The sequence below is a fragment of the Pan paniscus genome, chromosome 6, assembly GCF_029289425.2.
Source record: "Pan paniscus chromosome 6, NHGRI_mPanPan1-v2.0_pri, whole genome shotgun sequence".
Classification (NCBI taxonomy): domain Eukaryota; kingdom Metazoa; phylum Chordata; class Mammalia; order Primates; family Hominidae; genus Pan; species Pan paniscus.
This window is the reverse complement of record NC_073255.2, coordinates 31,811,246-31,838,882: the sequence shown is the minus strand read 5'-3', so window position 1 is coordinate 31,838,882 and position 27,637 is coordinate 31,811,246. Positions and strand designations below refer to the sequence as shown.

The 27,637-nt window shown below is 40.6% G+C and overlaps 1 pseudogene; it reads left to right on the top strand.

The window, feature by feature from the left end:
- The first annotated feature begins 12,301 nt into the window (after nucleotides 1-12,301).
- LOC103784334 (high mobility group protein B3-like) lies at nucleotides 12,302-26,757 on the top strand (annotated as a pseudogene).
- The last annotated feature ends 880 nt before the right edge of the window (nucleotides 26,758-27,637 follow it).

The following is a 27,637-nucleotide window of genomic DNA, read 5'->3' as shown; positions in this document are numbered from 1 at the left end:
AAAAATCAGAGTACCTCTCCTCCTCCAAAGGAACACAGCTCCTCACCAGCAATGGAACAAAGCTGGACAGAGAACGACTTTGATGAGACGAGTTGAGAGAAGAAGGCTTCAGACAATCAAACTTCTCCGAGCTAAAGAAGAAAGTTCGAACCCATTGCAAAGAAGTTAAAAACTTTGAAAAAAGATTAGACGAATGGCTAACTAGAATAACCAATGCAGAGGAGTCCTTAAATGACCTGATGGAGCTGAAAACCAGGGCACGAGAACTACATGACAAATGCACAAGCTTCAGTAGCCGATTTGATCAACTGGAAGAAAAGGTATCAGGGATGGAAGATGAAATGAATGAAATGAAGCGAGAAGAGAAGTTTAGAGAAAAAAGAATGAAAAGAAATGAACAAAGCCTCCAAGAAATATGGGACTATGTGAAAAGACCAAATCTACGTCTGATTGGTGTACCTGAAAGTGATGGGGAGAATGGAACCAAGTTGGAAAACACTCTGCAGGATATTATCCAGGAGAACTTCCCCAACCTAGCAAGGCAGGCCAACATTCAAATTCAGGAAACACAGAGAACGCCACAAAGATACCCCTCGAGAAGAGCAACTCCAACACACATAATTGTCAGATTCACTGAAGTCGAAATGAAGGAAAAAATGTTAAGGGCAGCCAGGGAGAAAGGTCGGGTTACCCACAAAGGGAAGTCCATCAGACTAACAGCTGATCTCTTGGCAGAAACTCTACAAGCCAGAAGAGAGTGGGGGCCAATATTCAACATTCTTAAAGAAAGAATTTTCAACCCAGAATTTCATATGCAGCCAAACTAAGCTTCATAAGTGAAGGAGAAATAAAATCCTTTACAGACAAGCAAATGCTGAGAGATTTTGTCACCACCAGGCGTGCCCGACAAGAACTCCTGAAGGAAGCACTAAACATGGAAAGGAACAACCGGTACCAGCCACTGCAAAAACATGCCAAATTGTAAAGACCATTGAGGCTAGGAAGAAACTGCATCAACTAACGAGCAAAATAACCAGCTAACATCATAATGACAGGGTCAAATTCATACATAACAATATTAACCTTAAATATAAATGGGCTAAATGCTCCAATTAAAAGACACAGACTGGCAAATTGGATAGAGTCGAGACCCATCAGTGTGCTGTATTCAGGAAACCCATCTCATAGGCTCAAAATAAAGGGATGGAGGAAGATCTACCAAGCAAATGGAAAACAAAAAAAGGCAAGGGTTGCAATCCTAGTCTCTGATAAAACAGACTTTAAACCAACAAACATCAAAAGAGACAAAGAAGGTCATTACATAATGGTAAAGGGATCAATTCAACAAGAAGAGCTAACTATCCTAAATATATATGCACCCAATACAGGAGCACCCAGATTCATAAAGCAAGTCCTTAGAGACCTACAAAGAGACTTAGACTCCCACACAATAATAATGGGAGACTTTAACACCCCACTGTCAACATTAGACAGATAAACGAGACAGAAAGTTAACAAGGATATCCAGGAATTGAATTCAGCTCTGCACCAAGCTAACTTAATAGACATCTACAGAACTCTCCACCCCAAATCAACAGAATATACATTCTTTTCAGCACCACACACACCTATTCCAAAATTGACCACATAGTTGGAATAACGCAATCCTCAGCAAATATAAAAGAACAGAAATTATAACAAACTGTCTCTCAGACCACAGTGCAATCAAACTAGAACTCAGGATTAACAAACTCACTCAAAACCTCTCAACTACATGGAAATTGAACAACCTGCTCCTGAATGACTACTGGGTACATAACGAAATGAAGGTAGAAATAAAGATGTTCTTTGAAACCAATGAGAACAAAGACACAACATACCAGAATCTCTGGGACACATTCAAAGCAGTGTGTAGAGGGAAATTTATAGCACTAAATGCCCACAAGAGAAAGCAGGAAAGATCTAAAATTGACACCCTAACATCACAATTAAAAGAACTAGAGAAGCAAGAGCAAACACATTGAAAAGCTAGCAGAAGGCAAGAAATAACTAAGATCAGAGCAGAACTGAAGGAGATAGAGACACAAAAAAACCCTTCAAAAAATCAGTGAATTCAGGAGCTGCTTATTTGAAAAGATCAACAAAATTGATAGACCGCTAGCAAGACTAATAAAGAAGAAAAGAGAGAAGAATCAAATAGATGCAATAAAAACTGACAAAGGGGATATCACCACCAATCCCACAGAAATACAAATTACCATCAGAGAATACTATAAACACCTCTACGCAAATAAACTAGAAAATCTAGAAGAAATGGATAAATTCCTTGACACATACAACCTCCCAAGGCTAAACCAGGAAGAAGTTGAATCTCTGAATAGACCAATAACAGGCTCTGAAATTGAGGCAATAATTAATAGCTTACCAACCAAAAAAAGTCCAGGACCAGACGGATTCACAGCTGAATTCTACCAGAGGTACAAGGAAGAGCTGGTACCATTCCTTCTGAAACTGTTCCAATCAATAGAAAAAGAAGGAATCCTCCCTAACTCATTTTATGAGGCCAGCATCATCCTGATACCAAAGCCTGGCAGAGACACAACAAAAAGAGAGAATTTTAGACCAATATCCCTGAACATCGATGCAAAAATCCTCAATAAAATACTGGCAAACCGAATCTAGCAGCACATCAAAAAGCTTATCCACCATGATCAAGTGGGTTTCATCCCTGGGATGCAAGGCTGGTTCAACATATGCAAATCAATAAATGTAATCCAGCATATAAACAGAACCAAAGACAAAAACCACATGATTATCTCAATAGATGCAGAAAAGGCCTTTGGCAAAATTCAACAGCCTTCATGCTAAAAACTCTCAATAAATTAGGTATTGATGGGACGTATCTAAAAATAATAAGAGCTATCTATGACAAACCCACAGCCAATATCATACTGAATGGGCAAAAACTGGAAGCATTCCCTTTGAAAACTGGCACAAGACAGGGATGCCCTCTCTCATCACTCCTATTCAACATAGTGTTGGAAGTTCTGGCCAGGGCAATCAGGCAGGAGAAGGAAATACAGGGTATTCAATTAGGAAAAGAGGAAGTCAAATTGTCCCTGTTTGCAGATGACCTGATTGTATATCTCGAAAACCCCATCATCTCAGCCCAAAATCTCCTTAAGCTGATAAGCAACTTCAGCAAAGTCTCAGGATACAAAATCAATGTGCAAAAATCACAAACATTCATATACACTGATAACAGACAAACAGAGAGTCAAATCATGAGTGAACTCCCATTCACAATTGCTTCAAAGAGAATAAAATACCTAGGAATCCAACTTACACAGGATGTGAAGGACCTCTTCAAGGAGAACTACAAACCACTGCTCAACGAAATAAAAGAGGACACAAACAAATGGAAGAACATTCCATGATCATGGATAAGAAGAATCAATATTGTGAAAATGGCCATATTGCCCAAGGTAATTTATAGATTCAATGCCATCCCCATCAAGCTACCAATGACTTTCTTCACAGAATTGGAAAAAACGACTTTAAAGTTCATATGGAACCAAAAAAGAGTCCACATTGCCAAGTCAATCCTAAGCCAAAAGAACAAAGCTGGAGGCATCACACTACCTGACTTCAAACTATACTACAAGGCTACAGTAACCAAAACAGCATGGTACTGGTACCAAAACAGAGATATAGACCAATGGAACAGAACAGAGCTCTCAGAAATAATACCACACATCTACAACTATCTGATCTCTGACAAACCTGACAAAAACGAGAAATGGGGAAAGGATTCCCTATTTAATAAATGGTGCTGGGAAAACTGGCTAGCCATATGTAGAAAGCTGAAACTGGATCCCTTCCTTACACCTTATACAAAAATTAATTCGAGATAGATTAAAGACTTAAATATTAGACCTAAAACCATAAAAACCCTAGAAGAAAACCTAGGCAATACCATTCAGGACATAGGCATGGGCCAGGACTTCATGTCTAAAACACCAAAAGCAATGGCAACAAAAGCCAAAATTGACAAATGGGATCTAATTAAACTAAAGAGCTTCTGCACAGCAAAAGAAACTACCATCAGAGTGAACAGGCAACCTACAGAATGGGAGAAAAAATTTGCAATCTACTCATCTGACAAAGGGCTAATATCCAGAATCTACAAAGAACTGAAACAAATTTACAAGAAAAAAACAAACAACCCCATCAAAAAGTGGGCAAAGGATATGAACAGACACTTCTGAAAAGAAGACATTTATGCAGCCAACAGACACATGAAAAAATGCTCATCACCACTGGCCATCAGAGAAAAGCAAATCAAAACCACAATGAGATACCATCTCACACTAGTTAGAATGGCAATCATTAAAAAGTCAGGAAACAACAGGTGCTGGAGAGGATGTGGAGAAATAGGAACACTTTTACACTGTTGGTGGGACCGTAAACTAGTTCAACCATTGTGGAAGTCAGTGTGGTGATTCCTCAGGGATCTAGAACTAGAAATACCATTTGACCCAGCCATCCCATTACTGGGTATATACCCAGAGGAATATAAATCATGCTGCTATAAAGACACATGCACACGTATGCTTATTGCAGCACTACTCACAATAGCAAAGACTTGGAACCAACCCAAATGTCCAACAATGATAGACTGGATTAAGAAAATGTGGTACATATACACCATGGAATACTATGCAGCCATAAAAAATGATGAGTTCATGTCCTTTGTAGGGACATGGATGAAGCTGGAAACCATCATTCTCAGCAAACTATCGCAAGGACAAAAAACCAAACACTGCATGTTCTCACTCATAGGTGGGAATTGAACAGTGAGAACACATGGACACAGGAAGGGGAACATCACACACCAGGGCCTGTTGTGGGGTGGGGGTAGGTGGGAGGGATAGCATTAGGAGATATACCTAATGTAAATGACGAGTTAATGGGTGCAGCACACCAACATGGCACACGTATACATATGTAACAAACCTGCATGTTGTGCACATGTACCCTAGAACTTAAAGTATAATAAAAAAATATGAAAAAGTGTGTACATGCACAAACATGTTTTTAATAAAAGAAGGAGGAAATACTCATGACAATTACAGTACTTGTTTCTGCAACTGGTCATGTGGCAGTAGCTGGTATTGATGACTGCCTTCTTCTACTACCCATTCTGTGTATCCCCTTTGCCTTCAGCAAGTACCTCAGCAGGTTGTGGTATTTTCCATGGTGGAGTGACCCATGCCTTCATTCCGGAAGGGTTTGGGGCCATTTGTTGTAGTCCTGCCTGGACTGGGCTGTTGTAGTTTCCCATTGATCTTAATCACAGGGCATGGTAATACCAAGAGACGCCCTAATGCATCTCCTGTATTCCATGCATACTCTTCTTTACCTCTGCTGTGGAGTAGTAGACTGATTTCATCTTGATAGTCGGGGTCAATCATCCCAGCCAACACTCTAACTCCCGTCTTAGCCTGTTGACTTAAAGGCAGGAGGAGCCCAAAGTGTCCAGATGCAATTGTAACTTTCCAGTTTAATAGAATTGTTATGGTGTTTCCTGGTAGTAGTGTTCCTCCCTCTGGAACTAAGACCTCTAGGCCAGCAGGATGTAATGCTGTGGGAACAGGAAGCAAAAATTTTGCTAGTGGATCACTAGGAGTGGTAGTGAGTGGTGCCACTTCCACTTCCACCCCTTGATTCCTCGACCTGTGAATCCTGGCTATGGGAGAGACAGTACCATATTTTGGACACTGATTCAGAGCATATACAGCCTTCTGGAGAACTTTACCCCAGCCCTTCCAGGTATTGTCACCTAGTTGATGTTGTAATTGTGACTTCAAAAGGCTATTCCACCGTTCTATCAATCCAGCTGCTTCAGGATGATGGGGAGCTTGGTAAGACCAGTGAATTACAGGAGCCTGAGCCCACTGCCACACTTCTTTAGCTGTAAAGTGAGGGCCTTGGTCAGAGGCAATGCTGTATAGAACACCATGATGGTGGATAAAGCATTCCATGAGTCCATGGATGGTAGTCTTGGCAGAAGCATTGCATTCAGGATAGGCAAACCCATATCCAGAGTAAGTGTCTCTATTCCAGTGAGGACAAACTTCTGCCATTTCCATGATGGAAGAGGTCCAATGTAATCAACCTGCCACCAGGTAGCTGGCTGATCACCCTGAGGAATGGTGTCATATCGAGGGCTCAGTGTTGGTCTCCGCTGCTGGCAAATTGGGCACTCAGCAGTCGCCATAGCCAGGTCAGCCTTGGTGAGTGGAAGTCCATGTTGCTGAGCCCATGCTTAACCTCCATCCCTGCCACCATGGCCACTTTGTTCATGGGCCCACTGGACGATGACAGGGTGGCTGGGGAAAGTGGCTGAGTGGTGTTCACAGAACGGGTCGTCCTATCCACTTAATTATTAAAATCCTTCTCCACTGAGGTCACCCATTGGTGAGCACTCACATGGGATAGAAATATCTTCACAGTTTTTGACCACTCAGAGAGGTCCATACACATACCTCTTCCCCAAATTTCTTTGTCACCAGTTTTCCAATCATGCTTCTTCCAAGTCCCTGGTGATCCAGCCAAACCATTGGCTACAGCCCATGAATCAGCGTATAATCGCACATCTGGTCATTTTTTCTTCCATGCAAAGTGCACAGTCAGGTGCACTGCTCAAAGTTCTAGCCACTGGGAAGATTTCCCTTCACCGCTGTCCTTCAGGGGTGTCCTAGAAAGGGGCTGTAATGCTGCAGCTGTCCCCTTTAGGGTGGTGCCTGCATATCTTACAGAACCATCTGTGAACCAGGCCCTAGTCTTCTCTTCCGCTGTCAAGTGATCATAGGGAACTCCCCATGAAGCCATCGGTGCAGGCTCGGGGAGAGAAGGCAGAGTGGCAGGAGTGGAGACCATGGGCATTTGAGCCACTTCCTCATGTAACTCACTTGTGCCTTCAGGACCTGCTTGAGCCTGATCCCATATATACCACTTCCATTTGATGATGGAATCCTGCTGTGCATGACCTACTTTATGGCTACATGGGTCAGAAAGCACCCAGTTCATGATGGGCAGTTCAGGTCACATGGTGACTTGATCATTCGTAGTCAAACATTTAGTTTCCACCAAAGCCCAGTAACAGGCCAATAGCTGTGTCTCAAAAAGAGAGTATCTGCAGAAGACAGCAGGGCCTTGCTCCAAAATCCTAGAGGCCTCTGCTGTGATTCACTTGTGGGGCCTGCCAAATGCTCCAAACAGCATCCCTATCTGCCACTGACACCTCAAGCACCATTGGATCTTCTGAGTTTTATGGCCTAAGTGGCAGAGCAGCTTGCACAGCAGCCTGGACCTGTTGCAGAGCCTTCTCCTTTTCTGGACCCCACTCAAAACTGGCAGCATTTCGGGTCACTCGATAAATGAGTTGGAGTAACATTCCCAAAAGAGGAATGTGTTGCTTCCAAAATCCAAATAGGTCCGCTAGGCTTTGTGCCTCTTTCTTGGTTGTAGGAGGGGCCAAATGCAGCAATTTATCCTTCACCCTAGAAAGAATATCTCAACAGGCCCCACACCACTGGACTCCTAGAAATTTTGCTGAGGTAGAAGATCCTGCATTTTAGTTGGATTTATTTCCCATCCTCTGGGCACACAAATGTCTCACCAATAAGTCCAGTGTGTTTACTACTTCTTGCTCACTGGATCCAATCAGCATAATGTCATCATGTCTTCAATGTAATGGACCAGTGTGATATCTTGTGGAAGCAAAAAGCGATCAAGGTCTCTCTGAATAAGATTATGACACAAAGCTGGAGAGTTGATATACCCCTGAGGCAAGATAGTAAAGGTATATTGCTGGCCTTGCCAGCTGAAGGCAAATTGCTTCTGGTGGGCCTTATGGACAGGAATGGAGAAAAAGGCATTTGCCAAGTTAGTGGCTGCATATCAGGTACCAGGAGATGTGTTAATTTGCTCAAGCAATGAAACCACATCTGGTACAGCAGCTGCAGTTGGAGTCACCACTTGGTTAAGCTTACGATAATCCACTGTCATTCTCCAAGATCCATCTGTCTTCTGCACAGGCCAAATGGGACAGTTGAAAAGGGATGTGGTGAGAATCACCCCCCTGCATCTTTCAAGTCCTTTATGGTGACACTAATCTCCACAATCCCTCCAGGATGTGATGTTGTTTCTGATTTACTATTTTTCTAGGTACAGGCAGCTCTAATGGCTTCCATTTGGCCTTTCCCACCATAATAGCCCTCACTCTACCAGTCAAGGAGCCAATGTGGGGGTTCTGCCAGCTGCTAAGTATGTCTATGCCAATTATGCATTCTGGCACTGGTGAAATGACCACAGGATGAGTCCGGGGACCCACTGGACCCACTGTAAGTCAGACCTGAGCTAAAACTCCATTAATTACCTGACCTCCATAAGCCCCTACTTTAACCAGAGGACTACAATGACATTTTGGGTCCCTTGGAATCAACGTCAGCTCAGAGCCAGTGTCCAGTAGTCCCCAAAAAGCCTGATTATTTTCCTTTCCAGAATGCACAGGTACTCTGGTAAAAGTCTGGAGGCCTCCATGGGGAAGGATGGGAGAAAGATTAACAGCATAAATTGTCGGTAGTGTAGTGGGATCCTTCCTCAAGAGGACCCAGCCTCCCCTTCATTCAAGGGGTTCTGGGTCTGTAAACTGGGCCAAATCTGGAAATTGATTGAGGGGCTGTGATTCTCTGTTTTTATAATTCGAATTAGTCTTTTGTCCGTTCAACGTAGAAGTTTTCTGCTTATATAAATTAAGTAGGAATGCAGTAGGCTTCCTATCAATTTTACTTCTAGGAACACTGTGATTAATTAGCCGATGCCAGACCTCTATAGAAGTCAGGCTGTTCTGATTGCTGCTTTGCCTCTGCTGTCCATTACAGTAGCTTGCCTTTGATGGTTGAGTGCTGCCACTTGGCCCTTGCCACCTCGGGATTTAATTATTCCCATAGTATTTAAATTTTGTAGTTGAGTGACTGTGGTTCCTACTGTTAGATCTGACATACAGAGAAGAGCAATTACAGGGCTCTTCAAAGTTGCAGCTGCTGCCCTGAAAAATCTGTTTCACAAAGCATTGTTCAAGGGTATATCTTCTAGACCCTGCCAGCCGGGATGAGTAGGTCTAAAGTGACTAATCCACTCCACCTAAACTCAATCTCCCTAAACCTTTGGATCCCTTCCTCTATATTAAACCAAGGGAGATCAAGCTTTTCCACCTCACTCACAGTGGGCCATCTTTTAATCCATATTTTAGGTAGCCAAGCAAATAAACTATTTTAGCCTTTTTTAACTCCATGAGCTGCAACATTAAATGCAGAATCCCTACTTAGTGGGCCCAAATCAATAAATTCAGCCTGATCTAACTCTATGTTCCTTTGACCATTATCCCACACCCTTAATATCCATCCCCATGCCTGTTCTCCAGATTTCTGCGTATATAAATTAGAAAACTCAGGCAGTTCTTTTCAAGTGTAGTGCACCTCCTCATGGGTCACACTCTGAACCTCACCTCTAGGACTTTAATTATGGGTCCAGAAATAAACAGGGGTGTTGGGGGTGGCTCCTGAAGAGAATCAACATTATCTTGCCTGGCAACTGCCTCAGGGGAGGCCATCGCAGTTGCCTCAGGCACTGCAGGGTTTATCTCCTCAGACAAAGATGGAAAGGATGATGGCAGTGTGGGTCAGGGAGGGGATATTGTCACTACTGGGGATGGGGAAGCTGTTTCTTCTAGCAAAAAAGGTTAATCAGAATTTACAAGCGCAGTGTCCCCACCTTCATCAGGGCCACACGTCCCCATTCCAAGTTGCAGGGTCCCACTCTTTTCCAATTAATGCCCTCACTTTAACAGTAGACACCTGGTGAGGTTATGCCTACACCTTTCTTTGCAAGTCAGCCACTTGCTTGATAAGAGCTATCTGTTTTTCCACAATTTCTGCTCTTTCTCTACAGGAGATAAAACTCCCACTCAGGGCAATCTTAGCGGATTTGAGGCTCAGTATCTGCTTCTGAAGCCAGGAGTTAGAATCTTTGAGTTCATCATTTTCTTTCATCACTGTCCAGTGATCTTAGGAGCAACCAACCAACTTCATTATGTTCACTGGTTCTCCATATATAGTCAAAGGTATTATGTACAGAGTCACTAAACTCCTTGTCTCTCATGAGTGGCAAATCAGGAGTGTCAAATGCATTTATTTTGTATAACTCTCTAAACAGTTCACACCAAAGACTATCAGTGTTTTCCATACTATTAGAAGTACAGTCCTTAGCATTTTTGGGTCTAACCATATTAAGCAGTCAACTGCAGAAACCCCAAAACCAACAAAAGAACTCCATCCTTAATATTCTGTTTCTCTAGGACCACTCCTGATACCAAAATCTGTATTAGGGTTCTCTAGAGGGACAGAACTAATAGGATATATATGTATAAAAAGGAGAGTTTATCAAGTAGTATTAACTCACATGGTCACAAGGTCCCACAATAGGCTGCAAGCTGAGGAGCAAGGAAGCCAGCCTGAGTCCCAAAGCTGAAGAACTTGGAGTCTGATGTTCAAGGGCAGGAAGCATCCTGCACAGGAGGAAGATGTAGGCTGGGGGCTAGGCCAGTCTAGCCTTTTCACATTTTTCTGCCTGCTTTATATTCTGGCTGTGCTGGCAGCTGATTAGATGGTGCCCACCCAGATTAAGGATTTAAGCATTTTCCAGCCCACTGACTCAAATGTTAATGCTTAAGGGTTAAGCATTTCCCAGCCCACTGACTCAAATGTTAATCTCCTTTGGCAACACCCTCACAGACAAACCCAGGATCAATACTTTGCATCCTTCAATCCAATCAAGTTGACACTCAGTATTAATCATCACACTGTCTCAAACAACAACAACAACAAAAACCTTAGCCATCTTGGCCTTAAGATTTGAATATTGCGTTTTTTATGGAGAAGGGAGTGAAGAAAGGGAATTGGGTGAGAATTTGAAAAAGGGGTGGAAGAGGACATGTTTTCCTGCCTGTGGAAATCCATAGATAACAAATTCATATTGTGGAAAGTTTATTTTTAAAAATACTTTGAAATTAGCTTTTAATGTATATCTGTAAACTCAAAGGTATTCACTTTGTTTTTATGTGTTTCTGAATTGATTTGCCACCTGCCTTGGGCCCAGGATACATGAGATTGTTTGAGTCATCATTTGTCCAACAGGCTGCATTCTGAATTAGGGATTCAAACCATTTTCTTGCCTCCCAGAGAAACATTTGAGATTTCATTCACATCTTTCTTGTTACCAAAACAAAAATTTGAACTCAAAATCCTTTTGAGTGGTAAGGCTCTTTCAAATAAAAAGTATGACTATCATAATATTGTATATATACTAGCACGCACACAATATGTATACCTACACACATATATAATTTTTAAGACTCACTATTTAAAACAAAATCTGAAATAATGTGTCCCTCTAGATCTCTTTTGGAATCACTAACTATAGATTTCCTTCAGTTATGGGCTACAGTGCCTGAATATGCTGAACCCTCTTAGGAGAGCACGGTGGTAAACTCTTCTGAGTGTCACTGTTCCTGTTATTGATGTTGATGGCAGAGCCTTCTAATTCTAACCCCTGCTGAGCCTTTAGAAACCTGGTAGATTGTTAACATGATTAGCAGGAGTTCATGAACTCTGCTCTGTATAAATGCAAAATCCTAACCTTTGATATGGAATTGGCATTAAAAGATTTCTCCTCATATTGAAAAATATTTTAATAGCTTAAATTTAAAAAGGACAAACTTATAGAAGCTTGTTGGGTTTTAATATTATGGTTTCTACTATATAAATATTGCATTTTCAAACATAATATACTAAGAGAATTGTTATAGAATTTTATTTGGCAATATGCTTATAATCCTCCCATGACCATTTACAAATAAATAACAAATGTTTTTCTATGCATTAATGGAAGCAATTTAGAAATATTTATTTATTTACATAAAGGAAATGTATGGTAGCAGCACACTGGAAATCAGTCATTTGGAAATGATTAGAACTGATAGTCCTTAAAGGGTGTATTTATCACTCATTAAATTAAGGAAATGTCCAAAGGAACAATGGTTACATTCGATTTACAGTTTAGATACTCAGTTGCATATGTTGTAGTTGTAAATCAAGTGTGTTTTTAAGAGGTTATTTGGATATAGAGGCTAGAAAAATTTCCTGGTGCCACTTTAATTTTTCTCTGCTTGTTGGACATGAAGAGAGGGAGACAAAGGCTCTCAGAAAGAGAAAGATGGGCTGGTGAAGGACAAACTAAGGTGAGTGAGATGCTGAGTTCCTTATTTCTAGTACAAATTTCCCACCAACTGGAGAGCATTCACCTGTATACTTAAAGAACACTTGAATAAATAAATAAATAAATAAATTCAAGTGCTCTTTAAGTATCCTCTAAATACAGAGTATTGTGGGAAGGTTCTATTTCTTTTCCAATTTTGTGATCAAGGAACAAGATTCCTTTTTCTAGGGGGGAAAAGTGCACTGAATTATCAAAGGAGTGGTCGTCTATCTCTTCCTCCTTCCTTCTGTCTTTCTGTCTCTCCGCCCTGTTCCCATCGGTCTCTCTTTTAAGCTGAAGGAATATATTCTGCCCTTATTCTAGCTATGGGCTAAGTCACAGGGCAAGACTACATGGGCCTAAAGAGTTCTCTCTGGGAAAGGGTGGCACTTTCTGGAGGGTCCTGGGGTTCTTTCTTTGTGTGGAAAGCTGAATTCTCTTGACATCATTAACATTTCTTGAGTATTTGGTAAACAGCTGGGAACATCAAAAGGAATAAGAGCCAATGCCTATCTTTTACAAGCTCACAATGTCAGTCTCATTTGTTCAGGGAGAAAAATACATAAACCAGTACTTGCAGTGTATCTTTAAAGGTGCCCCAGTAGAGGTAAGGACTAATAATCCCACAGGTAGGTATAAGTAATCTATTGGGCAGTGAGGGAAATCTTTACAGAGGAGTGACATTGGAGCTTAATCTTAGAGTATGAAGGAGCTCACCAGGCGGGGAACAACATTTCATATAGAGGAAACAAAACGTGCAAGGAATCATGAAGAAACATGCTGTGCTTGGGGAGTGGCACATAACCGGTTGTGGCCAAACTGCAGGGTTTGAAATAAGGTTTGTGAGTGCAGAGGGGGAAATTGTAAGAGATGAGGATGTCAAGGAACACTTCATCAATGTTATAAAAAACCTTGTTTGGATTTGGATTTTTATTTTGAGAATCAGAGGGAACCCATTAGAGGTTATTAAAGTTAGTAAAAAAAAAATATTAGATTTATGCTTTAGAAAGTTCACTTTGGTACAAAGATTGGCCAGAAAAAAAGATCAGAAATGAAAGTTAGGAATTCAGGGAGGAGATGATGAAAGCTTTGTATAAGACAGTGGCAGTAGGCCAGACATGATGGCTCATGCCTGTAATTCCAGCACTTTTGGAGTCCAAGATGGGAAGATCATTTGAGCCCAGGAGTTTGAGACCAGCCTAGACATAGCGGGACTCCATCTCTACAAAAAATTTTTTAAAAAATTAGCTGGGCATGGTGGCTCATGCCTGTAGTCCCAGCTACTTTAAAGGCTGAGGTGAGAGGATCCCTGGAGCCCAGGAATTTGAGGCGACAGTGAGCTATGATCGCCACTGCATTCCGGCCTTGGTAACAAAGTGAGACCCAGTCTCAAAAAAAAAAAAACAAAACAAAGAAACACAAACCAAAAAATCCCAAAAAACAGTGGCAGTAGGATTGGAAGTTAGGTACAGATTAGAGAGAGATTCTAGAAGTACATTCAATAGCAGTTGGTGATAGATCAGATTTGGTAGTTGTATTAGAGGAAATAATGAAGAATGACTTCAGAACTGCTTTGACTGGGAACTGGTAGAGTATGGTGGGAAGAGGTTTAGGAGGAATGGAGATAACTTTGATTTTAGATGTGATCACCAATCAGTTACTGATGGCCAATTTGGCTTGTGGGTTTTAGAAGAGAGAATGGTTTAAAAAGGTACATTTGGGAGTTGCTATCATTTAAGGGGTAGGAGAAGCCATAGAAATAAACAAACTTGTTCATCTAGAGCTTCTGGAATGAGAAGAGAAAGCTCTAAGGAGTCAGCCCTGGGAAATAATCAGGGAGGGCACAGGAGAAGGAGGACTAGAATAGAGGTGTCCAGAAACCCAAAGGGCCAAGGAGTTCCAAGGAGGGAACAGTCAGCAGCATTGCTTGCTGTAGCAAACTGCTCCTGAAGTGCTTTTCCCCAGGCTGCCCACCCAAAAGGGGTGCTCTCTTGGAGGCTAGGAAGAGAACACTTCCACTTGAGTAAATGTTTCCTTCTCTCTCTTTCTCTTACTCTCTTTCTCCTACCCTTTGATTCTTTTTTTTTTTTTTTAATCACGATTCCTTTCTGCAGTGACTTTTGGGTTCCTTCCATATCCTTAAAAAACACAGTACTTGCATTGCTAGTTCAAAAGTAACATGCCGAAACTTGAGCTAAGATTCATTTCGCTTTCAACACAGAATTTTTCTCTACAGATCTAGTTCAGACTCACTTCTCTGCTGTTGAAACTTGCTTTTAATAAGACAGTCCTCCAGAGCCCAAATCTCATTGTGAGGAGAGGATACACGACCTATACCAGGGCTCAGGCTGCACTGAAGTCTGTTCAGCCACTTGGAGTCTCTACCTAAATTCTGTATCATTGTTTCAGAGGCAACGCAAGTGTAACAATCGTTGATTAAGGACAGGGCCGGGGGGCGGTGGCTCACGCCTGTAATCCCAGCACTCTGGGAGGCCGAGGCGGGCAGATCACGAGGTCAGGAGATGGAGACCATTCTGGCCTATACGGTGAAACTCCGTCGTCTCTACTAAAAATACAAATATATAAATAAAATTAGCCGGGCATTGTGGCAGGCGCCTGTAGTCCCAGCTACTCGGGAGGCAGAGGCAGGAGAATGGCGTGAACCCGGGAGGCGGGGCTTGCAGTGAGCCGAGATCTCGGTGGCTCACGCCTGTAATCCCTGCACTTTGGGAGGCCGAGGCGGGTGGATCACCTGGGATCAGGAGTTCGAGACCAGCCTGGCCAACATGATGAAACCCCGTTTCTACTAAAAATAAAAGAAAATTAGCTGGACGTGGTGGCGCATGCCTGTAATCCCAGCTACTCAGGACGCTGAAGCAGGAGAATCGCTTGAACCCAGGAGGTAGAGGTTGCAGTGAGCCGAGATCGTGCCACTGTACTCCAGCCTGAGCAACAAAAGCGAAACTCCGCCTCAAAAACAAACAAACAAAAAACAAAAGGAGAAGAGCCAGGCGTTCTTTTCTAATTCCCAGGTTCCCTGAAACTTCTTGTTACGAAAATAATTCTTCATCAGATCAAAAGGAAACTCAGTCTTTTGGGTTTCACACAAACATGAAGCCATCAGCCTTTGTGGTTGAACATCCCACACACCGAGTATTGAGAAATTTTTCTATCCAATGTCGCTGATCCATAGAAAATAAGTAACAAAGAAAAGGATCCAAACTTCTTTGTTTGTTGGTTTGTGGTGTCACCCAGGCTGGAGTGCAGTGGCATGATCATAGCTCACTGCAGCCTCGACCTCCTGAGCTCAAGCAATCCTCCTGCCTCAGCCTCCCAAGTACCTAGGACTACAGGCACACGCCACCACACCCTGCTAATTTTAAAAAACTTTTTGTAGAGATGGGGTCTTGTTGTGTTGCCCAGGCTGGTCTTAAACTCCTGGCCTCAAGCAGTCCTGCAGTGTTGGACTCCTAAAGGGATGGGATTACAGGCATGAGCCACCATGCCTGGCTTCAGGATCCAAAGTTCTATCAGATGTGAAAAAAGTTGCAAAGAAGAAATCAAGACTAAAAATAAAAGAAGAAGAAAAGTGCTAACATATTTTTCAGGCACCTACCATGAACCAGACACCTGCTATGTATTTAATATTATTTTATTCAATCCTTAAACTCCATGAGATATCATTCCACCCATTTTGCCACTGCACTCCAGCCTGGGCAACAGAGCAAGACCCTGTCTCAAAAAATAAATAAATAGAAACAAAAAAAGTTAAAAAGTGGGGAGATGAAGTTAAGCTATATAGCTTTTATTAGTTTTCTTTTCTTTTCTTTTCTTTTCTTTTTTTTTTTGAGATGGAGTCTCGCTCTGTCACCCAGGCTGGAGTGCAGTGGTGTGATCTCGGCTCACTGCAAACTCTACCTCCTGGGTTCAAGAGATTCTCCTGCCTCAGCCTCCCGAGTAGCTGGGATTACAGCTACACACCACCAGGCCTGGCTAATTTTTGTATTTTTAGTAGAGCGGGGGTTTTGCCATGTTGGCCAGGCTGGTCTCAAACTCCTGACCTCAAATGATCCACCTGCCTCGGCCTCCCAAAGTGCTGGGATTACGGGCGTGAGCCACCACACCCAGCCTATTAGTTTTCTTTTTGCTTGTCTGCTTGTTTATGCAAACACTGTTAAATTTTTATCAAGCTATAATAAATGGGTTATAAGATGGTATTTGTAAACCTCATTGTAACCTCAAACCAAAAAACATACAATGGATACACAAAATATAAAAAGAGACCAAATAATATATTAGATAAATTATCCAAATCAAACAATGAATACATAATGGACTGAGATTCAAACCCTGACAGTGGCTCCAAGGCCTATGTTCTTATAATCAAAAAAAGAAGGTGGCAGAGGAGAAAAAGATAAAAATGGACAGGAGGAATAGCAATATTTCTTGCTTTCTCAGCTTCTTTCTTGCCAGCTGTCAGAAAGTTTTCTTTCTGTTGCCCAAGAATCCCAAACAATTTGCCTTCTATCTTCTCTTATGGATTCAGGCTGGAGTTTACCCTTGCCCACAATCCCCTCATCCTTCTTTGAGCCTACTGACTCAGAAGATTGTGGACATGTCTGAAAAAGAATTCCGCCAGGAAGAGCCAGGACATGCGTCTTACCACAGGAACACACATTCCTGCTCTTTGCACAGCTGTATTTGTTGCTCTTAATGGTAGAGAAGGGAGGCACAAAGGACACTTAGTTTTAGAAAACTTTTCGTGGTGTAGCTAGAAGAAATTAAACTAAGGGCCAGAGGTTTCCCACTGCTTTTTCTAGAGGCCAAGATTCTTTTATTTTTGAGTTCTCTCTCTTGTTAGTGAGGAAGCATTATGGCAACTATTATATAAATGCTACCATTTATTTTTGAAATTTGACTGAGGGATGTTCCTCCCTAAAGAAATTATTTTTCATTCTTCCTAGAAAATATTTAAGGCCTCTTTCTAAATGGAGTATTTGTGACTTTTCTTTGACTAGAACAGGGCCTTGTACTCAGTGACCACATCGCTCACCAATGCTAAACCATCCTCTTCTGCCTCCCCTAACAACTATGGATCTGTTTTTTCAATTTAAAGCAACTGTTCATGGAAATACTGCTATGAAGGAAAATATTGTGAGTTAATAAACTTTGGGCCATGTCCAATCCTCAGATAATGAAGTCAGTAGTACTTGAGCAAGAAGGAATTTACCCTGTGATAGTAATAAGTCTGTTATTTGTATGTCATAGACATAAATGGCTAAATGTATTTCAAGGTCTTGCTTGAAATTAAATGGATTTCCCTATGCATCCGTAACTAATTTATTGGCTATTCATAAAATTATGTTTGCTTAGATCCTAATTCCTAGTGAGTAGGATTTATTTAATAACTGAAATACAGAAGAATATTTATTTGTAGTAAATATAGGGCCTCATCAGTGTTGCTTTGTGTTGCTTGAGCATTTATACGTTTTGGGCAAAAGTGGTGATACCTTACCTTAGATAACTCAAGGGACAAACTGAATGATTAAGAGTGAAAATATTGGACCACGTAATAAAGGGTTAATATTGCAATAATTAGGAAATTGTTAATATCCTCATGAAATATTACTGTAAAGGTAGGTACCTGTTTTACTGTGACTGTCTCTTAACTAAATGGATCCCAAATCAGATTCTGTGAAGTATAAACTATATTAAAAATTATATTTGAGCCAAAAGTCCCTTCTCCTTTCCACAGCAATTACAATTTTGATCAAATCAGTGCTGAACAATATTACTTTTTCTTCCTAGCTATGGTGGGTCTAGAAATGGTTTGTGACAGAAAAGTCTTTTTATAGCTTTGCTTTCAACATGCATTTACGTTTTAATGATATGTTCTCTGCCAGTAAAAATGTAATCGTAGTACACAGAAAATCAACATGTTTTAAGCTTTCTGAGTGTATTTAAACTGTCAACAGTGAGCTGTCTGACATACAACTTTACTCTGCTTCCGCCGTTAATGGCTAGGTTGTTTTCTAAAGACAGTCTAATGACACAAGACTCCTAAATCCTGTCGGACCGTGTGAACTAAGAATGACCTGAGTGAATAGGGATGCTTTGGCCATCTGTCATTGATAGCCATATTGATCTGGAGATGGTGGCTGAGGGCACTGTGTACTGAGGGTACGGCAGTTTGCTGAGGTGATGATAACCATCACTGATACCTTTGTTATGTACTTAATTTCTCATTGTATCTTCCCCAGCTATGGAACCCTTGGGCAGTAAGTAACCTGGTTTAAAAAGTACACTTCTAGGTCAAAAGGGGACATCAGTCCTCATACATTATTCTCCTAGGTCACCATTTAGCATGTCTAAGTAAAGTTTCCTTCCCCACCCCTAGAAAAACAGCTTTTTAAAAAGTATTTATTTTGAAAAATTTCAAGCATACAGGAAGTTATATACACTACCTAGATTCACCAGTTGTTACTATTTTGCCTTTGTCTATCTATGTATCTGTGAACCATTTCAGATAAAGTTGCAGATATGACCGACAGTTCACCCTTAAATACTTCAGCAAAGACTTTCTAAAAATAAGGCCATTTTTCTATCTACCCACAATGCCATTATTACAACTGAGAAAATTAACATAATTCCCAAATATCATCCAATAACCTATCTATATTCAAATTTCTCCATTTGTTCCCCAAATGCTTATACTTTTTTTCCAAACTGGGATCCATTCATGGTTAATGTTTTACCTCTGATTGTTATGTCTCTTAAGTCAAAAGACCTCCTTTTTTAATCTTAAAAAAGCATGGCAAAAATGAAGAGAAAAATACTGACCTAAGGCTCTATTATAGGTAGAAATAGATAATTAAAGTATTTAAAACATTTTTTTGTAGAGTTAGGGTCTCACTATATTGACCAGGCTGGTCTCAAACTCCTGGCCTCAAGGGATTCTCCTGCCTCGGCCTCCCAAAGTGTTGGGATTATAGGCATGAGCCACCATGCCCAGCCTAATTAAAGTGTTTTGTTCACACACATGTTCCACCCCACCGAAATTCTAAAGCAATTTAGATTCTAGCTGATGAAAATCTTGCCAAGTTTAAATGTTGGAGTAAGGCCCTTGTGGCTACTTTTTCAGGAGAGAATGATTTTTCTTTTTGGGATATCCCTCTTTTTCAATCTTTGCATGGTAATGAGAAGTGAAACTCTTAAAAGACTGCCTTAGATAGATATTTACATATTAGTGAGTAGTTAGGAAAAATGGAATGGTTACATTGGAACAATGAATACATTATGAACATTATGAGAAGTCATAGTTGTGAATGACAGATCATCTCAAAAGTAGTATTTAGTTCTAAAAGTTGATACATAGTGGGTTAAGTCACTGTGGTTTGATGTTGCATATAGTGGCAGCAGCTCATTTGGATTAATACAGTAAGCAAGTGATAACAAGTATAGGAGAATTAGAGCACATGGTGATAAACACAAACGTAATGAAATGCATTTTCTATATGAGAATGACTTTTGTTTTTTATATCTTCCTGCGGTCTCATAAAGACAGTTCTCATTGGCTAGCACTCCATGCTATTGTCTTATATATTAAAAGGAGTCCAGCAGAGTGCTGTGTGTTTACATAGTGGGGACTTTGTAAATGTTAATCATTGATGATATACAAGCCACCTTTCACCCTTTGATGTGATCTTAAGATCACAAAATAAGGTAATAGGATTGAAAAATTATATAATGTATAAGGGAAACAAACACTAAAGGGACCCAGGAATATAATTTAATTTCTCAATGGTTATAGTAGTCTTCATTGAAATTTAAAAATGTTTCTACTTATTAGCTTTATTTCTTTATTATTTGTTTATTGTTTCTTCTTATGCACTTTAATTCAACACACATTTGTTATGAGTTTATATGTTTCAGGCCACTAGCGTAGAGTCATTTTATTTATTTATTTATTGAAGACAGCGTCTTATTCTGTTACCCAGGCTGGAGTGCAGTGGCAGCACAATCAGCTCACTGCAGCCTCAAATTCTCAGGCTCAAGCAGTCCTCTACCCTCAGCCTCCCAAATAGCTAGGGTTACAGGTGTGAGCTACTGCACCCAGCTCAAGGCATTATTTTTTTTTAAATCTGTTTTTATTATGGAAAACTGAAAACATACACAAAAGTAGAGAGAATAGTATAATGGATTCCTATGTATCCATCATTTGGCTTTGATAGATTATAACATTTTGGGGATCTTGTTTCATCTATCCTCCCCACTATTTGGGAGAGGTGCTGGAGGAGTATTTTAAAGAAAATCCCAGATATCATGACATTCACATATAAATACTTTGTTGTGAATAGAGGCATATTTGCAAAAGTTTGGATTTCTAAAACATTTTTGACTAGCAATAGATTAGTAACCTTAAAATATTCGAACACTATAGTTAGTGTTTCATTATTGATGAATATTCATTTAATAAAGATATTTGTTCCACAGCAAAACTGAATAGTTTGGAAAAGCATTGTGTGCTTATCTGAGGTATAAAATGATGAAATGTTAATAAGTATTTTCATAGAACTTGAATTACAAAATTCTAATCAATATTGATTTGAATAATGTAGGATATGGTTTTTGTGAGGGTATTTGTGTGTGTATGCATGTGTGTGTGTGAAGATAACATCATTAAATTATATGTATACCTACATATATATATGCAATGGGAAACATGGTCTGTATGCCTTTCAATCACACACTGCTTTCTGCAAAGTCTAGGAGCAATAATTATGCAGAATTCTTATGAAACTTCATCACTTTATGATGGATTTGTAATCCAGAAGAAAAATAAAGAATGGTTTAATTGGAAGCAATGAGGAAAAGATGGAGAAGCAGAGGTTCAAGCAAGGTTCAACCTTTAAGGGTGAAGGTAGAAGAGGATTGTATGAGGAGGGCTTTGTTTGTGCTTCTGTTGTGTTCTGGGACAGGCTCATGAACTGTTTTCTTGGGTTCCTGTGCTGTCATACTTTCATTCAAAGCCTATTTCTGATTTTGCATTGCTTCTTGAATTCTAGTATTCTTATTTTATAGTAAAATCATATATTAATACTATAGTATCAAGCAGAAAAGGGCATGAGAAAACATCTGATCCAACCAACTCTCTTATTTTAGAGAAAGAAACCTCAGGCCCAAGTTTCAGTGACTTGCAAGCCTGTTAGGACTGTAATCCATGTTTCCTGATTGTTAACCTGGTGGTCTTCCTACTTCACTATGTAGCCTCTCCATAGTTCAAGCTTCAGGCACATGAAGTAACTCTCTGGGCCTTCAGATGTGTAAAGGTTTCCTACTGCAAAATGAGTAGAATAAACATTCTTCCTGGCCCAACTTTAGGGACAGAACATGCCTTCATTTCAAATAAAGATGTAGTTCACTTGCAGTAATGATATCTTTATTAATGTGAATACATTTCTAAATATTTTAGAGAGACAGTTTGACTTTAAGAATGGTTTGAGGCCAGGCGTGGTGGCTCACGCCTGTAATCCCAGCACTTTGGGAGGCCGAGGTGGGAGGATCACGAGGTCAGGCGATCGAGACCTCGTGAACTCAGTGACGATGAAACCCTGTCTCTACTAAAAATACAAAAAATTAGCTGGGCGTAGTGGCGGACGCCTGTAGTCCCAGCTACTCGGGAGGCTGAGGCAGGAGAATGGCGTGAACCCAGGAGGCGGAGCTTGCAGTGAGCCGAGATTGTGCCACTGCACTCCAGCCTGGGTGACAGAGCCAGACTCCATCTCAAAAAAAAGAATGGTTTGAACAACCTGCAGTCTTGTGCAACACTGTTGCCTGGATTAAGCAATTTATAAGTGAATTCAGCTAATCAGAATGGTGAGGGGATACACACACTTACACTCCAAATTCTATAATAGTGGTGTTAACTACTAGTAATTCTGTTTGCTTGGGAGAGTCAGAGAAGGCAGTGCTGTAATCCTGATATTTGAGCTTTTTATTTTTTTAAATTTTAGATGGGGTGGAGTACAGCGGTACAGTGGCGAGATCATGGCTTACCTCAGCTTCAACCTCCTAGACTCCAGTGATCCTCCTACCTCAGCCTCCTGAATAGCTGGGACCACCCCACCTGACTAATTTTAATTTTTTTTTGTAGAGATGAGGTTTCACTTTGTTGCCCAGACGGGTCTCGAACTCCTGGCCTCTAACAATCCTTCCAGTTTGGCCTCCCAAAGTGCTGGGATTACAGGTGTGAACCACCATGCCTGGCCAATTTGAGCTTTTTGAGAGAAATATCTTACTAGGGATATGTGGGAAAGAGTGTTCCAGGGAGTGGCAACAGCATGTGCAGAGAGGCATGGAGACATATTTTGTTCATAAAAGAGGGAATCCTTTGACCCCGAGAACCTCAGTTTGTGTTTGGGTCACTCCTGGAGTTTGGGTCTGCTCTAGGTGGAGTAGGGTGTGGCTATCATGAAAACGCCTCATCCTAATCAGATTTGCCTGCCCAGCTTTCTTTCCTCTACTAACTCAGTTTTCTGAAGGAGAAGAGTGATCTTGGCAACTCTTACTAACTTAGTCTCTCACATCCTTTCAGTTCACCGTTGGATTCAATTCAGATCCATCTTCACTGTGTAGTACCTTTGTACTCAATCTGCAGCAGTGGTTTTCATGTGTTATGAGTGGGACATAGAAGTGATCTAAATAGAATTTTCTTAACCATTTTTAAAACAATTCTTAATTCTCATACAATTCTCAAAAAAATGCCCAATAACATTATTACAGTTTTCAGTGCTATTTACAAGTTACCATATGGTGTAGTGGTTAAGAGCATTGGAATCATAAAGATTTCAGTTTGAAACTGTCCATGCTATTTAGTATGTCTGTGACTTCGTTTGGGAAACTTATTTAAATTCTCTGAGTCTCTGTTTCTTCAAGTAAAGAATTCAGTTTAGTGACTGGCATATTGTGAATACTTTTTCTCTCTCTTGGGGGAGAAGTGGCTTTCTTGATTATTTTGTTGGGATCTAAGTGAAGGATGAAGAAAGAGAAAAGCTATATGACATGGTATTCATTTGCACTTGGGCTGTTCTGTAAGTGTTCTCTGAAGACATTTTCTTGTGCCTTTTCTGCTTTTCAGTGGAGCGTGTGAGCAGTTCAAGGTTAGGGACTATGTTTTCTTCAGTTTGTTTCCCTCTCTCCCTGTGGCATTTAGGACTGACTGCACAAATGGATAAGGCAAATAAATAAGTTTGCATTCAATCTTAGCCAAAAGCCTGAGAAGTGATCACATAAATATTTTTGACTAGCTAGTGTCCTGGACTTCCTAGGGCATCCTGGGTGTGATTCTGACCTTTGCTGTCTCGCTCGAACAGTCCTGATCTAGACCTAATCCCATGGCAGCAGCTGCCTTAGAATTCAACTATGTGCAAGTCCTGGGGCCTTGAGAATGACAATTGGATATGCTTGTGTGTTTATACATCAGTACACGCATAGGTATATATATGTATATACACATACATAAATACATACATATTATATATATCCATACATACACACATACTTAGAATTTCCTACGTATGTGAGTTCACCATTGCTGTTAGATTAGGGAGAAAATGCGGAAATGTTTGTCTTTTGTCTAAGCCATGGAGGCAGGGCTTTGTATCAATTAAAAGGATAGTCGGGCTCTCATGGAGGCAGCTAGCACAAGGCTGGGGAGCACTGAGCCATGCATTGTGCCCTGCGCTGCCCAGACTAGCGAACAATACAGTCAGGTTGGCTAACGGTGACCCCAAGAAACCAAAGGGCAAGATGTCTGCTTATGCCTTCTATGTGCAGACGTGCAGAGAAGAACATAGGAAGAAAAACCCAGAGGTCCCTGTCAATTTTGCAGAATTTTCCAAGAAGTGCTCTGAGAGGTGGAAGACAATGTCTGGGAAAGATAAATCTAAATTTGATGAAATAACAAAGGCAGATAAAATGCGCTATGATCAGGAAATGAAGGATTATGGACCAGCTAAGGGAGCCAAGAAGAAGAAGGATCCTAATGCCTCCAAAAGGCCACTGTCTGGATTCTTCCTGTTCTGTTCAGAATTAGGCCCCAAGATCAAATCTACAAACCCCACCATCTCTATTAGAGACATGGCAAAAAAGCTGGGTGAGATGTGGAATAACTTAAATGACAGTGAAAAGCAGCCCTACATCACTAAGGCGGCAAAGCTGAAGGAGAAGTAGGAGAAGGATGTTCCTGACTATAAGTCGAAAGGAAAGTTTGATGGCGCAGAGGGTCCTGCTAATGCTGCCTGGAAGAAGGTGGAAGAGGAAGATGAAGAAGGTGAAGAGGAAGAAGAGGAGGAGGAGGAGGAGGATGAATAAAGAAACTGTTTATCTGTCTCCATGTGAATACTTAGAGTAGGGGAGCGCCATAATTGACACATCTCTTATTTGAGAAGTGTCTGTTGCCTTCATTAGGTTTAATTACAAAATTTGATCACAATCATATTGTAGTCTCTCAAAGTGCTCTAGAAATTGTCAGTGGTTTACATGAAGTGGCCATGGGTGTCTGGAGCACCCTGAAACTTTATCAAAGTTGTACATATTTCCAAACATTTTAAAAATGATAAGGCATTCTCGTGTTCTCCTCACTCTGTGCACTTTGCTGTTGGTGTGACAAGGCATTTAAAAGATGTTTCTGGCTTTTTTTTATTTGTAAGGTGGTTTTAACTATGTGGTTATTGGCTAGAAATCCTGAGTTATCAACTGTATTTGTCTATAGTTTGTAAAAAGAACAAAACAACCGAGACAAACTCTTAATGCTCCTTGCTCGGCATTGAGGCTATGGGGAAGATGCCTTTTGAAGGGGCTGTAGCTCAGGATATGCACTGTGAGGCTGGACCTGTTGACTCTGCAGTGGGCATCCATTTAGCTTCAGGTTGTCTTGTTTCTGTATATAGTGACATAGCATTCTGCTGCCATCTTAGCTGTGGACAAAGGGGGGTCAGCTGGCATGAGAAGGTTTTTATTTTTGTTAAGTGTGGTAGTTTTTAAATGTTTTTTTCTCTCTTTTTTTTTCTGAGACAGAGTCTTGCTCTGTTGCCCAGGCTGGAGTGCCATGGTGCGATCTCAACTCACTGCAACCTCCGCCTCCTGGGTTCAAGCAATTCTCCTGTGTCAGCCTCCTGAGTAGCTGGGATTACAGGCACAAACCACCATGCCCAGCTAATTTTTTTATTTTTAGTAGAGACAGGGTTTCACCATGTTGGCCAGGCTGGTCTCGAACTCCTGATCTTGTGATTCACCCACCTCGGCCTCCCAAAGTGCTGGGATTACAGGCGTGAACCACCACGCCTGGCCTAAACTGTTTGTTTTTAAACAACAGTTTAAACAGTTCATTGTCAGCAAAGCGAAGAGCCACTGCATCAGTGAAAGTTCAAGAACTTCATCTGGATGTGGTGGCTCATGCCTGTAATACCAGCACTTTGGAAGGCCAAGGTGGGTGGATCACCTGAGGTCAGGAGTTTGAGACCAGCCTGACCAACATTGAGAAACCCCGTCTCTACTAAAAACACAAAATTAGCTGGGTGTGATGGCTCGTGCCTGTAATCCCAGCTACTTGGGAGGCTGAGGCAGGAGAATCGCTTGAACCCGGGAGGTGGGGGTTGCGGTGAGCTGAGATTGAGCCATTGCACTCCAGCCTGGGCAACGAGAGCGAAACGCCATCTCAAAAAAAATAAAAATAAAAATAAAATGTTGTAAGTTCAAGAACCTCCTGTACTTAAACACGATTTGCAATGTTCTGTTATTTTTTTTGTATGTTTAGAAAGCCGAAATGTTTTTGAAGTTAAATAAACAGTATTACATTAAAAAATTAAAAGGATAGTCTTTTCTGTTTAGTAAGATATCCCAAAGGTTCCACTTACTCCAATATTAAATATTCCAAATCAAATATTTTCTAAATTAAATAATTTCTTTATTTCTATAGGGCTTTGAAATTTATACACCTCTTCAATATGCATTATCTGTCATAGAATCTAATAGGCACTAAAGACGTACTAATGAATCAATGAATAAGTTCCATCTACTACTCAAAACAGACCTATAAGATAGACAGAACAAGGCTGGGTGCAGTTGCTCATGCCTGTAATCCTAGCCCTTTGGGAGGCCGAGGTGGGAGGATCACTTGAGTCCAGGAGTTTGCGACCAGCCTGTGCAACATTACAAGATCCCATCTCTACAAAAAAATAAAATAAAATAAATAAATAAATTAGCTAGGCGTGGTGATGCATGCCTGTAGTCCTAGCTACTCAGGAGGCTGAGGTGGGAGGACATTTTGAGCCTAGGAGTTGGAGGTTACAGTGAGCTATGATCACATCGCTGCCCTCCACCATGGATGGCAGAGTGAGACACTGTCTCTTAGAAAAAAGATAGGCAGAACAAGTATTATTATGGAATATCATTATTCCCATTTCACAGATGTTAAAACAGAGATACTGAGTTAAAACATCTTGCTCAGAATTCTACAACTGATAAATGGCACAGCCAGGTTTCAACTTAAGTCTTCTGATTCCCAAATCAGTGCATTTTCTACTACTATCAGTCATTATAGGAAAGACAATTTTTAAAACTCTAGTACTCAGTGAGAGAAGATTTATTATTGCAATTAATTATCCTACTGTTATACCAGATAAGGACTTGATGATGCTTCCAATCATTGTTCAGTTGTGTATTTTCTCTGTATGATAAACTTTAGACTAAATCAGATCTTAACTGTGAAATACTTCATACCCCAAGAAATGTAGTAAGAATGGAGCACAGCTATTGATCAAATCCAATGCCTACAAAGCAGTATATCCAGTATGTATTAAATCTGTTATCCAGATTAGTGTATACATGCTATCTTCTTAACTAACTTCTGTTTCTCATACTTCACTGAAATTACCAGTGAGACTACAACTGATAAAATTGGTTTAGAACCAAAATCCGATGAAAGCAAAGTCAATTACATGTTTGTAAGAGAATAAGCATACAGTTAGATCAATATGCAAATTGTGACCTTCAATGGTCTTTTCTTTTAAGCCCCTAGTCTTACAAAGATTAACTTACTACCTAGAACTTCATTTTGTGAAGCCACTAAGACTTAAGATTATTAGATTTTTAATTGTTTACATATGAATGATATGTATATGTGTGTATATATATTTATATATACATTCTATAATCTCTATAACTTTGTGGGGGAAGCTCTGTTCTAATATCAAAA